Source organism: Xenopus laevis, chromosome 6S, assembly GCF_017654675.1.
Source record: "Xenopus laevis strain J_2021 chromosome 6S, Xenopus_laevis_v10.1, whole genome shotgun sequence".
In the NCBI taxonomy this organism is placed as follows: Eukaryota; Metazoa; Chordata; class Amphibia; order Anura; family Pipidae; genus Xenopus; species Xenopus laevis.
The window spans coordinates 108,755,634-108,770,539 of NC_054382.1; positions in this window are offsets into that span (position 1 = coordinate 108,755,634).

The following is a 14,906-nucleotide window of genomic DNA, read 5'->3' on the forward strand; positions in this document are numbered from 1 at the left end:
AAGCTAATCACTGATTGGTTGCTATAGGTAACTGCCCACGGGGCAAATTTACCCAGTGTTGATAAATGAGCCCCAGTGTGTGGAAATGGTCCAGGACTAGGAGTAAGTGGAGGTAAGAGGTGGGCCCCTTTTCCTGATGTCAGTATGTGAAGGAGTATGCATGCATGTAGGAGGGGGCAAGGTGGCAGGCCAGGTTGCCTAGGGACCCAGGCCAGTATGGCCAGGCTCTGTCTTAAGGGTTTTTATAGACATTGATAGGAAGGATCCGTTCTTCATTTAATATTGTGCTAATGCAGTTATTTCTGATTTCTAGCCCAAAAGAAACTTGATTAGTATGATCGAAATAATTCGATGATTCAAGGTGTGGTATGATTGCATGTGCTATTTATTTTAATTCTTCCAAATCATGAAATGTGGCTTTAGACCAAATTAAGATCTGTTCAGCTGTGGAAGGAGTCTAAGAACATTTATATGGTGCATATTTCTAGGCTTCTTGTTATGGTTCTGCTAAGGTTATTTGGGGCTTTGTGCCATGAAAATGAGGTTTCTCAAATCTTTATAATAAAAAGAATAGAAAAATATTTAAAACTGCTAATAGTTACTTGTTTGTTTCTACCCTCACTTACCATCTATGTAAAACCTTTTTTTTTAAAAGTCCTGTTTGTTTGTCATTTTGAATACAGGCTCACATGGACAGAACTAGGGCTAGGCAGTAATTTTTTATTTTCCAAATCCAATGATCTAACAATAACAGCTAAAGATAAACTTTGAGATCATCTCTGTAATGTGGGAACTTTTTGACCTGCATGTGGCTAGTCATTTCATGGGCTTGCCTGGCTACATGGCATTCCCCTCCAAAAACTATTTCTCCAAGTTTGTTCTATTTATGTTAGAGACTTGTCAACATTTTATGTCACATGGCTTGGATATAATTGTGGATTTTCAACTCAATCCATTTATGGAATCCACTTGTCTGTCTCCCCTATTTGCAGATGCTCCTTAGCTTCAATTGATATGTGGTCATCTAATAGTTCATCTGGTTCCACATTTATGCTTTATTATTGCTTGTCACCTTTCATGAACCAATCCTCTCTCCTCACCGGACACACAAGGGATGGAGAATATTCAAGATCACCTTTCCAGGGAATTAATTTGGCCTCCTTCTACTCCTGATTGGACTAATTAAAACCTTGTGAAGAAAAAAGATAGAAGTTTTTATAAGTGTATTGGATACAAAGGTCTTGAAATATCCATATAATTAATGTTTAAAGGGCATGTAAAGGCAAAAAAATAAAATCCCATATTTACTTTCTTTAATGAAATAGAAACCTATCTCCAATATACTTTAATTAAAAAGTGTGTACCGTTTTTATAAGAAACCTGACTGTATGCAGTGAAATTCTCCCTTCATTTACTGCTGTGGATAGGAATTGTCAGATGGTCCCTAACTGCTGAGCAGGGAAACAATCATACTTATGAACAGCAGGGGGAGCCCCCACCTTACTTCCCAGCCATGCAGAACTCAAGCAGCTTTGTTTATGACGATCCCTAAGCAGCCCAGACCACACTGAGCATGTGCACAGTCTTAGTCTTGCAAAGATGTATAACAAAGTTACAAGATGGTGACCCCCTGTAGCCAACTTTAAAATCATAAATTATTTGTTTGATTAGGCTTGTGGTGCAGTAAGTTCATGTTTATATTTAGTATACAAAATACAGCAGTTCTAGCCTTATTCTATTGTAGACTTTACATGCCCTTTAACATACATTTCTGAACTATGATCTACTTAAGAGAGCAGAACTCTTTAACATACTCAGCCATTGTGATTCCTTTCATTTGATTGGCATTTAAGAGTTTTAGTGGAAGACAGCTTCAAAATAGAGTTTGGGCATTATGAGTGTGACATTATGGCCTGTGTTATGATTTGATTATCTTCCAGGGATATTTTGGCCCTTATAGCTGTCATTAGTGATGGGCGAATCTGCCCCATTTCGCTTCGCCGAAAAATTCACAAATTTTGCGCGCAATTCGCGAAACGATGAAAAATTCACTAAACAGCGCCGGCGTCTCATTTTTGACACCGGCGCCCGTTTTTTCGAAAAAAACGTTGACGAATTTTTGCCGTGAATTTTCACGGGCGTTTCGCGAATTTATTCGACTGGCGGCGAATCGTGCAAATTCGCCGCGAATTCGCGCCTGCCGAATAAATTCGCCCATCACTAGTTGCCAAACCTCTTTACTTAATTTTTCAGGATTCATTGAGATCTGCATAGTGCCGAGAGACTGGCGAATTGCTAATGTGGTGCCTCTATTCAAAAAAGGATCCCGTTCTCAGCCTCAAAACTATATGCCAGTTAGTCTGACGTCAGTGGTAGGAAAGCTTTTCGAAGGGTTAATAAAGGATAAGATACTGGACTTCATAGCAAATCATAATACTATGAGTTTGTGCCAGCATGGTTTTATGCGTAATAGATCTTGCCAGACTAACTTAATTTCTTTTTACGAGAATGTAAGTAGAGACCTCGATTCTGGGATGGAAGTGGTTGTGATTTACTTAGACTTTGCTAAAGCATTTGATACAGTGCCACACAAAAGGTTACTGGTTAAATTAAGGAATGTTGGCCTGGAACATAGTATTTGTACCTGGATAGAGAACTGGCTAAAATATAGACTACAAAGAGTGGTGGTAAATGGAACATTTTCTAATTGGACCAGTGTTGTTAGTGGAGTACCGCAGGGCTCTGTACTAGGTCCCTTGCTTTTCAACTTGTTTATTAATGACCTGGAGGTGGGCATTGAAAGTACTGTTTCTATTTTTGCAGATGATACTAAATTGTGCAGAACTATAGGTTCCATGCAGGATGCTGCCACTTTGCAAAGTGATTTGTTTAAACTGGAAAACTGGGCAGCAAACTGGAAAATGAGGTTCAATGTTGACAAATGCAAGGTTATGCACTTTGGCAAAAATAATATAAATGCAAGTTATACACTAAATGGCAATGTGTTGGGAGTTTCCTTAAATGAAAAGGATCTAGGGGTCTTTGTAGATAACACGTTGTCTAATTCTGGGCAGTGTCATTCTGTGACTACTAAAGCAAATAAAGTTCTGTCTTGCATAAAAAAGGGCATTAACTCAAGGGATGAAAACATAATTTTGCCTCTTTATAGGTCCCTGGTAAGGCCTCATCTGGAGTATGCAGTTCAGTTTTGGACTCCAGTCCTTAAGAGGGATATAAATGAGCTGGAGAGAGTGCAGAGACTAAGTGCAACCAAACTGGTTAGAGGGATGGAAGACTTAAATTATGAGGGGAGACTGTCAAGGTTGGGGTTGTTTTCTCTGGAAAAAAAGGCGTTTGCGAGGGGACATGATTACACTTTACAAGTACAGATGAAGCCACTTGGATTTGTGAGATAAATGCGTCATGACTCATGGTTAATTGAAGAAACTGCGTTATCTAAAGTCATCTTAACTCATTTAATGCATTTAACCTTTCCATTAGCATACCAAAGCACCATTGTGAACAATGGTGAATGCTTTAATTAGATGGGATGTTGTGACGCAGTTTTCTGTGTTAAATGAGATAAATGGGATATCTGTGTTTAGTTATTCTGTGTCAAACAGACAAACCAAAGTGGCTGCATCTGTACATTAGAGGACATTATAGACAAATGGCAGGGGACCTTTTTACCCATAAAGTGGATCACCGTACCAGAGGCCTCCCCTTTAGACTAGAAGAAAAGAACTTTCATTTGAAGCAACGTAGAGGGTTCTTCACAGTCAGGACAGTGAGGTTGTGGAATGCACTGCCAGGTGATGTTGTGATGCTGATTCAGTTAATGACTATAAGAATGGCTTGGATGATTTTTTGGACAGACATAATATCAAAGGCTATTGTGATACTAAACTCTATAGTTAGTATAGGTATGGGTATATATAGTGAATAAAGTACCCCCTCTTGTAAAATATAAGGATATTATAAGTTACCGAGGAGTTTCATGACCATATAAAAACACGAGGCCGAAGGCCGAGTGTTTTTATACAGGTCATGGAACGCCGAGGTAACTTCTAATATCCTCATATTTTACAACTGGGGGTACTTTATTTATTATAATACACAAATTTTAGTGAGTCATGTGACAGAAATGACATCACTGCTCACCGTTTATAACTGATGACATCACTACTCACCGTTTATAAGGATATAATTTACAGGATATTCATGTCTTTTGTGTATTATAGAATTTTAATTAAAAGTAGGGAGGGGTGTGTGTATGGATGCTGGGTTTTCATTTGGAGGGGTTGAACTTGATGGACTTTGTCTTTTTTCAACCCAATTTAACTATGTAACTATGTAACTATGTATCTCAATGATATTCTAATTATTTTCAGGGACTTATTTTCTGGTTGTATTCATGTTAGTAAATGTCTGCTTATCATACTGTAAAAATTTCTTTGGTATCAGGTATCAAAGCTTTCATATACTGTAACTGTATCAAAAGTTGTTCCCGTAGACTGGTTGTTGGCTGTTTCAGGACTGGGCAAAAAAAGGAACGAATTAAAGGTTGGATTCTTCAAACTTTAACCCGCTGCCCCTCTGTTAATGAATCCCAATCCTCCTCCTAATCTTATTAATCAAAGTAAATAAAATCAAAGTAAGTAGCTCCCATTTTTGCACTTTACGCACTGCACAGGGGGTCCTGTAGCATCAAAGGGGGAGGAGTACATTGACTATTGTGTGTGGCACAGCAGGGTGACTGTAAGAGGGGGTGATGATGTTTAGCAGGGGCAAGATGGGCCTGGGGGGCCCTAAAGGCCTGTTTCACCAATGGGCCATGGAACTTCCGTCCAAAGCTGTACAATGGTACTGGTAGCAGAAGTTATGTAATATGACATTTCAAATAAAAATCCACCCACCACTGCCCGAGCCCAACTTCTGGGTTCCTTTTAAAGACCCGCCCCCATCAATGACATCACAAAATGGGCAGGGCGATAAGGCACGCAGCTATTAAAGTGGAAGCCAGAAGTCGGAAGCTGTTAGCCACAAATATGGGTGCAAGGTTGGCTCGAACTCGACCGACCCGCGGGTATCGGGCTGGCCCGCACACCACTAACAGGAACCATCTCTCACTAAATGCAAATACAAACTGAGCCTTTGGTTTCCTCTGGCACAGGAAAGTTGAAGGGAGTGGGGGGCGGCATTGAAGGAACTGCCGCAGATGGCTGCTTACTATATAAAATGGATCCGAAATAACACAAGGCTTATTTGCTGCACAAAATATAAATGCATTGCTGTGATATTGAAGAGCACTCTTGTACTAAGTCATGATTAGCAGTTTCTTTCCTCTCCATCCCAGTGAAACATTCAGTTTAATAATATATATTCCAGGGTTAGGAGTTTTGTGGCATTGTGAGTATTTCTTTCCTATCTGACTTTATGTGGCTGAACTTTCTGGCAGTAGGAAAATGGTCTACACATTTATTTTTCAGCAATTACAGGCAATTAAGCCATATTTTTATTGTACTTGTGTAGTCTCCTGGAAAATCAAATGTATTTTTTTCCCTCTTTTGTGGAGGCTTGCTTCTTTTTCCAGGGTTAACCACCAAACATAATCCAAAAACCTGTTCACAATTATATTATGCATTAAGCGAGGAAGAATGTGCTGTGCTTCAGCATTAAAATTCATTTTACTCAGCTTTGTTCTTTTTTTAATAACTAGGTCATCAGTTTGGGTGCTGCTACTTAAAATGCATTTAGCATCCATATGTATTCTCTCACCTAAAGGCTTGATATTTTTTAATGAGATTATATCAAGAAATGTACAGACTGGAGAGTGGTAACATCATTTCAGTGTGTAATTCCCAGAACCCTGATCAATTTCAGCAAAGCAATTAAGGCTGCTGACTTCAATAAATGATAGAAAGATGATAAAGATTTATTTTCTGCTGAAGTGCTCTGCAAAATTGTTGGTTAACAAAAAATAGAAATCCACACAGCTAGGGAAGGAGCAACTAGATTGCTGCTTTCTTTTTCTGCAGTTTGAATATTAAATAGTGAATAAAGTTACATAGTTAGTTACATAGTTAAATTGGGTTGAAAAAAGACAAAGTCCATCAAGTTCAACCCCTCCAAATGAAAACCCAGCATCCATACACACACCCCTCCCTACTTTTAATTAAAATTCTATATACCCATACCTATATTAACTATAGAGTTTAGTATCACAATAGCCTTTAATATTATGTCTGTCCAAAAAATCATCCAAGCCATTCTTAAAGGCATTAACTGAATCAGCGATCACAACATCACCCGGCAGTGTATTCCACAACCTCACTGTCCTGACTGTGAAGAACCCTCTACGTTGCTTCAAATGAAAGTTCTTTTCTTCTAGTCTAAAGGGTACCCCCTCTTGTAAAATATAAGGATATTATAAGTTACCGAAGAGTTTCATGACCATATAAAAACATGAGGCCGATGGCCAAGTGTTTTTATACAGGTCATGAAACTCCAAGGTAACTTCTAATATCCTCATATTTTACAACTGGGGGTACTTTATTTATTATAATACACAAATTTCAGTGAGTCATGTAACAGAAATGACATCAGAACTCACCGTTTATAACTGATGACATCAGAACTCACCGTTTATAAGGATCTAATTTACAGGATATTCATGGCTTTTGTGTATTATATGTTTATTATTTTATACCACAATGCCAAAGCTTTTGGGGGGAAACTAAAACCAATCCAATACATATACATACTTTTTTATTTAAATACAACCTACAATAAGAATGGGCCTGTAATAACAAAATGTGAAAAGCCTTCTGAGGCGAAACTTCGCCCTTTATCTGATCCAAACTGACAGTCAGAGCAATAGCAAATTCAAATCTGGCCTCGCACAGTGATGTCACCTTGTGACCAGTGATAGGCTAATCTGTGCCGAAAAATTCTCAAAACACATAGAAGTCAATGGGCATTAAAATAATTTTGATGCATGTCAATTTTGACGCAAGGGACAATTTCTATACACGCAATATGGTCCAAATGCATTAAAGTCAATGGACGTCCAAATAATTTTGACGCACGTCAATTTTTATGCGCACGCAAATTTTGAACAACATCAATTTTTCAAATGGTGAAATTTGCCACAAATTTGTGTCTGCCGAATTATTAAATTCATTTTATTCTGACTGTCAGCTAAGGTGTTTATGTGATTTTGTACAAGTGCTGCTGTGTGGGAATTGGGAATGAAATATAATTAAAAACAGTCACTATTTTTTGGCTAAATTAAGTTTTTATATGGTCTTAGGTTTTGGATTTGGTTTGCCCAAATCATTAATATAGTGATTGTGAAACTCCAGTTCTTCTTCTTTGGCCACCATCTTCTTACTGAGGTGGACATGCTGAAAAGCCTGGGTTCAACAGTGAAGCATTATGGCTCTAAAGGAACCAGCCCTTAGAGAAGTCAAGGAACAGGAACCCGGGTAATTGAGTATTAGATAAAAATTGTATTATCATTGTCAGAGTAGATTCCCGGAGCATGCTGTAAGATAGGAAAGAGCAACCTTGTGCTCCACGTAAGGCCTGATGTCTATCTTTAGCTCTCCCTTAGACATAGCTGGCCTAAAGGATTAGTATTCTACTCCCTGAATCAATTGCACTGGAGGGGGAACAGTAACTTCTAAAAAAGTGTTTTATAGGAATGACAAAATTAAGTACAGTTGCTCTTTACTAGAAAAACGAATCTGTTTGCTTCAGAAAGCAGAATGTTTATACTGCAAGCTGTTGTGTATCAATGGGGGCAGCCATTCAATCACAGGATACACAATAGATAACAGATAAGCTCTGTAGAATGTAATCGGCTGCCCCCATGACTACTCACAAGTTGTACTAGTGCAGAGCATAAGTGCCTTATATTTTCATTACTTTAAAACACTTTTAACTTTGGTGTTAGTGTTCCTTTAAAGGAGTATCTTCAACCTGCCCGGCGTCTCCATAGTGGTGCAGAGGCTAAGATCTGTTATACATGTATCTACAAGGTTTCCACCTGATCAGTATTTTACTGGCCTGGCCAGTCAACGTGATGCTTGATGCTAATGTTATTCAAAACAATGAAATATAACAGTACAATAAGGCTGGTATTTATTTTCCAGAAAAGTTGGCAACCCTGCCCATCTACCTCAATTTCTGTAATTATAACCCTGTAGCATTTCCAAATAAAGCTTGTTGCCTGTTAAACATCAACTGGCATACCATCCATCTACCTTACTGCAGTATAGAGGTGTAGTTGCTTATCCCTTCCTCCTCCACTCCAAGCTAGGACCCAGCTGAGAAAAGAAGTCCAGTTCAACCAAGCTAAACTACTAAACATGTATTCTGGGCCAAAATATTGTTACATAGATATAGAATACATTCCTGCTAATACTTGGAAGGTGTCACTATTTCTTGAAAGGAGAAGGAAAGGTAAAAACTAAGTAAGCCTTATCAGAAAGGTCCACCTAAATATACCAGTAAATCCTCAAAGTAATGCTGCTCTGAGTCCACTGTCAAAAGAAACACTGCATTTCTTTCCTTCTATTGTGTACTCATGGGCTTCTGTATCAGACTTCCTGCCTTTATCTTAAACCTCCTCCTGCCCCAGGCGTGAGCATGCTCAGTTTGCGCCTCTTCCGCCCCCCTCTCTGCTGTAATCTGAGCCCAGAGCTATAAGTGAGCAGGAAGAGACGCAGGCAGGAAGTGATGTCACACAAAGCTGCTATCTTAAACCTTCTAGAGCTTTTTACTCAGGTATGGTAAAACATTCTACAGAATAAATATAGCATTCTAGCTTGCACTATTGCAGCTGATCTAATGGTAATAAAATGCCTCCAAAACTTTCATTGTCCTTTAAATGTTAACATTCCACAAATACTAAGTAGCTTACAATTTTAATAATAATTTATTTATATAGAATGCCAACACATTTCTTTACAGAGATTATACATCATTCACATCAGTCCCTGTCTCAATCTAGAGTCCTTATCACATTCACTAGGGTCTGTTTCATCAGGAGCCAATTAACCCCAGTGGTAAAGGGCAGCAATACTACCCATTGTGACACTATACTTCTTGCTATTTGTTTTTCCAAGCAAACGATTTATAACTTATAACTAGTGATGGGCGAATCTATGGAATTTTGCTTTGCCCAAAGATTTGTGAATTTACCATAACATTAACGAAACGGCGAAAAATTTGCCAAACACATTGAAGTCAATGGGTGTCAAAATAATTTTGACGCGTGATAATTTTGACGCAGTCGTCAATTTTTATACACGTGACCATTTTATCCAAATGCATTAAAGTCAATGGGCGTCTAAATAATTTTGATGCATGACAATTTTTATGCACGCAACAATTTTAACACACAACAGATTTTTTTTTTGTCGCAGCGAATTTTTCACTGGTAAATATTCGCCACAGTTTTGCAAATTTATTCGCAGGCGGCAAAATGAGAAAATTTGCAGCAAATAATGATTGGTGTATACATTTGGCAGGCACGAATTTGCGGCAAATTTCTGCGTTTTGCCGCTTGCGAATACATGTGCGAAACTGTGTCGAAAATTCGCCGCCATCAAAAAAATCGGAATAGTCGATTGTGTCAAAACTGTCGCTCGTCAACATTATTTGGACGCCCATTGACTTTAACCTGGGTGTCAAAATTGAAGCGATCGGCAAAATTGTCACAAATCGACGTGGCTGTCAAAATTGACACAGGAGTCAAAATTTGCGTTTGCAAATGTTTCGACTTTTTGCAAATTTCGCTGGAAATCCACAAATTTATCGGTGAACGGGACAAATTCGCCCACCACTGCTCGCGAATCCATGCCTGGGAAATTTATTCGCCATCACTATTTATAACTTCAACCAGTGCTACGAAGGTTTGGCTTCATATACATGATATTAGGGTTCCTGACAAATTGAGCAGTTCTTACTGTACAGAATAAGAGTACATTATATTTAAATGTACATGACATCACTATCTCCAAGATACTGGAGCTTTAAAATAAATGTGTCCATGCATGTGTGTGTTTGTGTGTCTATGTAAGTATATACATATATGTGTGTGTATATGTTTATTCAATGCATTGTTCACACTTAACTCTCTGGTGTACGCTGTATTTTTTTTTTAACCAACAGCTAGGACAATAGTGATTTTCAAAATACAAGTATATCAAAAATCAAAGTTTGCCATCTTGAGGAGTTAATTTTGAAAGAGAGATGACCTTTATCCTTATATACTCGCTCATTTTTTTTTTTTTTTATATCAAGTCTCTCCAAGGGGACTCATCATATGCAGGGCTCTATGAACAGTATTGTCCTTATCACCTTCTTCCAGAAAGTGGTAGAGTAATAGGACTTTGTAAAGCGAAATGAAGCCCAGTCTGATGGCTGCTGATTAAAAATTGACTCTGCCACATCAAAGAGGAGTTGAAGGTGAAAATGATGATCACTTTCCTCTCCCAGGGATCCTGCACTATTTCTTTTATTCAACCTTGAAAGGTTCTTTCTGAATAAGATAATATCCCTTGAGTCTATTCTGGCTAGGCAGCATGAACAAATGTAGATCAGTATTCTATTTTTTTTTTTTTATAGAGAAAAATGGGATTTTGTTAATGGCTGAGCACGGTAAAGTGGTAGTTTGTTTGAGTTAAATACTGATAAATTGAATGTAAAACGTTGGACTGTGAATATTAACTAATTGCATTCTGTAATGTAAACTGGCAACTTACCATACATGTAAAACACACAATGTAACCCTAGAATGTGATATGAATGTGTGGCTAGAGGAGAAAAGGTAAAATGTGCACGCAAATATTTATATAGTTGTATTTTTATGCAACATTTATCCCTGTGTTAGTGTTGGTGTCATATAAACAGAATGCTCTCACTATAAAACACTGTCAGCTTTAACGTTATTTGTAATTACAACTGAAACAGTATTTGTTTATTCAGTCCTGTTCTCTGAATGACTCTTGAAACAATGTAGTAGAAGTCAGTTTTTCACAGGGGTTAGTACTGCAGGGATTATAAACAGCCAGGTACTGCTTTCAATAGCCAATATAATTACAAATACAAGTATCGGACCTATTATCCAGAATGTCCAGGACCTGTGGTTTTCTGGATAAGGGACTTCTCTATAACTTAAGCCTGTTATTTAAACAAGAAATAAAGCTGATAGAACTGGTTTGTCTCCAATAAGGACTCATTTTATCTTAGTTGGGATCAAATACTGTACACGGTACTGTTTTATTATAATAGAGAAAAAGGGAATCATTTGTAAGCATTTGGATAATTATGGGAGACCTTCATGTAATTCAGAACTTCTTGATAATGTTTTTTTTCGGATAGCAGATCTCATTCTTGTATACTATAGCTAACACTGATCAGAAATTGGCATTTGTTTATTGCTTTCATATGCCTTATGTGTAAGCACCTTAAGACAACAGTGCCTAATTTTTTTTTAATTACTATTATTAGTGATGGATGAATTTGTCCTGTGTTGCGGAAAAATATGGGAATTTCCCGTGAAGTTCGCAAATTGGCGAAAAATTTGCGAAACAAATTGAAGTCAATGGGCGTCAAAATCATTTTTTTGAGTCAATTTTGACTCCCGCGACAATTTTTATACGGACGCCTATTTTGTCTAAATACATTAAAGTCAATGGCCGTCCGAATACTTTTTACGTGCGACAATTTTTCCCAGAGTTTCGCCGCTAAAATGACGCCCATAATGGGCAAAAAAATTTGCTGCACGTAGACTTCAAGGCATGTCGGCAAATTTTCACTGTTTCGCTAATTTTTGGCAAAACGAGTCCATCACTAATAATTAATCCTTATTGGAGGCAAAGGATTAATTATATCTTAGTTTGGATCAAGTACATGGTACAATTTTATTATTACAGAGAAAAAGGAAATCGTTTTTAAGGTTTTGGATTATTTGGATAAAATTGAGTCTATGGGAGACTTGTAGACAACAGGTTTGGACATAATGGATCCCATGCAGAAAATGCAGAAATCAGATGGTGGAGTGAGCGGTACTTGGCACCGCAGCATGATAAACAGAAACCTTGAATTCTGTTATATTGTCACCTACAGTAGTTCATTTGGACTGAAAAAAGAGAACCATCCATCAAGTTCAACTCTTCAGTGTATCGCCCAGTATCATTGACCCTCGTTAGGAAACTATAAACATTTTTTAAAGAAATCTTACCCACTGGGGGGTTCCTTCTTATACCCAGCAATCCTTAGCTGTCTTATTGACACAGCAGTTGTAGTGATTTAATCAGCCCCAAAACTGAGATTATCAGCAATCTATTAGCATAATCTCTCCTGGCACCTGTATGCCTATTTTTTAGCATGAAAAAGCAAACTTTTATGCCATTCTCACCCATCATCCTTCCATGGAAGGCACTAGCAGATATAAAAGTTGTATCTGAGTCACCCCATATTCTATTGAGCAGCCAACACAGGGGAGTCTCTCATTTATAGATCTCTAGGGATACATATAGTCATCATGGAGTTTCTGTGTACACTGACAAGCATCTACTTCTGTTCTGTAAAAATTTGGATTGAACCGGGCTGATCCCCCATCGACTCCACTATGACGATCCGCTGGTTCATTCATAAAGAGCGTTCGCTTACTGTTTCGATGTGAACAGTTCATTGCATTTTGACGGCATGGGATTTATAAGTCTTAACAGAATTCAGTGGCAAATGTCAGGTTAATGTAATGGTGGTTAAGGGAGAATTTGTTTGTGAATATCATTATCTGCAAGAAGAATAAATGTCGTTACTGTAACTGAAGATGCAAATGTTTGCAGAGTGCTATTTTATGAAGCCAAATGGAAATTTGATTCAGCAGTTTAACCAGAGAAATGGATTCTGCTCTTGTAAAATTATTGCTCCCCTGTAAGAAGCATTTTTCCTGAGTGTTACCAGAGAGCTCATTGCCATCACTCATATTTTAATGAAACTGGATGCGGCTCGAATAAGAACAAGTTCCTCCCAGATTAGTTCTAAGGCTTGCTGGTGGTGATCTTTATTACAGCTCAGAAACCTGTATCTCCAGCACTGACCTTTAGTCTGTGAGGCTTGAGCTGTTACTGAACTACAGTATACTGTAACTCCCAGAGAATGGATAAAAGATGCCAAGGGATGATTGGGCTGGAATTTCAACTTACATTGGATAAAGAGGGAGGATGCTAGCTGTATTCTATCAGCTACCCCACAATTGTGATATATGAATTGATCAAAACATACCAGGGACCTTGATTTCTCTGTTCCTTTTGCTGTCTTTTTTTTGGGGGGGGGGGGGTAAATGTAGCAAATGAATGCATGATTGGATTGCCTAGACTACATATACACACTTCCTTTGTTGGAATAATGTTAACATTTGAAGTAGCGAGAACATAATGTTTATAAAATTACATGTTAACAATAAAATAAATAATATTAATATATATATATACGAATTTTGCGCGAAATGTGCGAAACGGCAAAAAATCCGCGAAACAGCGCCGGCATCTAGTTTTTGACGCCGGCGCCCGTTTTTGCTGCGAATTTTCGCAGGTGTTTCGCGAATTTATTCGCTGGCGGCGAATCGCGCAAATTCGCCGCGCCTGGCGAATAAATTCGCCCATCACTACACGAGAGGCAATATTAGTGTTAACGACCAAAATCATTGGATACATGATTATTGATCATTGTGACTCCAACAGTCAATTCAGGGAGTTCATCAATATTTGTGTGATCATATGGACAGCCAAAACTGAAGCTAATTTTTAAGCTAGGAGTAGTTTTGCTTCCCATGTTATGATGCCCTGCTCTACTGGATGTGTTCATTAGAAGCTCCCTGCTTTCTCACTAGAGCTCCTGAGTAAAGGGTAAGTGCACTATGATCTTACTACTGTTTGCAGGGGGATTTGATTTTAAATGCACTACAAACTTAGAATGCCAATAGATTGTTTTGAACTCACGTACAATTGACGTGGCATGTGAGCTTACATCTTTTGGCCAAAAACACCTAATTGTTTGTAATAATTTTTTTTAAAGGCAAACTGTGCGCTGGCAATTTTCTACTTTTTATATGACTGAAGTTTGTCAAAATTGCCAGTGTTTCACTTCTTCAGTAAGAATAGGCAAAGTTTGTTCAAATAAAACGTCACTCCATTCAAAGAATGCAATTGTCATTCCATCCACCATGGGATACAGCCCTTGGTGTAAGTTTTTCTACTTGCCTTAATGAGAGATTATTATAATGCCTTCAGGTGACTGCAAGAATTACATTGATCCTGCAAGTTCAAAGATGCTCAGAGCAATGCAGGAATCCAGTGCTTCCTGTGTGTTCATAGAGGGCATGGAAAGAGCTCCAACACTGCAACTTAAAGGGTCTTGACTACAATGACCAAGCTTGTATCCAACCAGTGGACCACCCTCAAGGTCAGAAGATCAGTCATGCTGGCTATGGAGGCCAGATACATCCATTCATATATTCCTAAATACAATCATGGACCAATTCAGAAAAGGTGCATTTGTGAACTGGATAATTGAATCCTACACCTCTTGTGCCTGTGTGTTTATAGGTGTACAGTATGTGTAAGGAACACTTACCCTTGTCATCTAGTGGCCCGTTGCGTGGTTCTTTTTCCCTCTGGTGCTGGCTGCTCTAGGGCGAGCACTTTTGGGTTTTATGTGCCGGTGTGATGTCGTCATCGCACCTTGGCACGAAACTCAAAGGCATTTAAAGGGGCTTTGAATGGAAACATTGCCCGTTGTTAGGTCCAACTAGTTTAGTTCCTGGGTGTTTATTCTTCGTGAATTATTGTGTTTTCCAGTTTTGACCCTTGCCTGCCTGCCTGCCTGCC